We start from the raw sequence: 959 nt of genomic DNA on the forward strand, positions 1-959 counted from the left end.
GCTTCTTCATCACCCTCCATCCATCCTTTATATTTCCTCTCATCTTTGTTATTTCCCCCTCAGTCCATCTCGCTTCCCCCTTCCTTAACCTATAAACAGATTCCATTTCGTACGCGAAAGCAATACGAGATTTTTTCTATGCTACGAGATAGGGAGCGTGAGTGGAAAAGCGTTCAGGAAGTGCTTATAAATACATGTGAAAGTGTGTGGAATGCTCATACCTGGGGGAAATATATATATGGAATGGGTGAAAAATGTATATGAACTTTTAATATGTTTATAAATGCATGTCAGATGTATGCAGATTGTATACGAAACGTTTATAAATATTCATGTGTGAATAATGATTATAGTGGAACATGTGTCAGTGTGTGTGTGTTTAAATATAAATATGTGTGAAAGTCTTGAATGTACATGAGTGTATACCAAAAAACAAGAAAAGGAGATAGTATAAGGAGAAAAAATTATGAGAATCTAAAAATTAAGATAAATTATAAGATAATGAGAAGGTGTAAGCAAAAGCAATGAAAATCAAAACAAACAGATCAACAGGCAGATGACAATGCAAGTAAAAATAGAAGAAACAAGGTAAAGGTACAGTATCAAAAATAGAGTGCTCGTTTTACTGCCACGGGATCCCAAATTTATGAGTTATAAATCTGTATGCTTTTACACAAGAGATAAAATGTTTCAAAGCGTAGCTCTAGCCACAAAAGTTACTTTTTCTCGCAAAGAAATTGTCTTGTCATTCTACTTTCGAACGGTTAATGAGACGGAGATAGATATGCGAATGGCTTCAAAGAGATAGATGCCGTCGAATATATGGTGATATATTCAAAAAACAAACCGACTTAAAGGGAGAGGTAGGAATTTGGGGAGAGAGAGTGAGTGAGTGAGACAAGAGCATGGGACAGAAGGAAGAAGGGAATAAAGGATGGTGAGCATGTGGTTGTGGTAGT

The sequence above is a fragment of the Penaeus monodon genome, chromosome 29 (genome assembly GCF_015228065.2).
Source record: "Penaeus monodon isolate SGIC_2016 chromosome 29, NSTDA_Pmon_1, whole genome shotgun sequence".
In the NCBI taxonomy this organism is placed as follows: Eukaryota; Metazoa; Arthropoda; class Malacostraca; order Decapoda; family Penaeidae; genus Penaeus; species Penaeus monodon.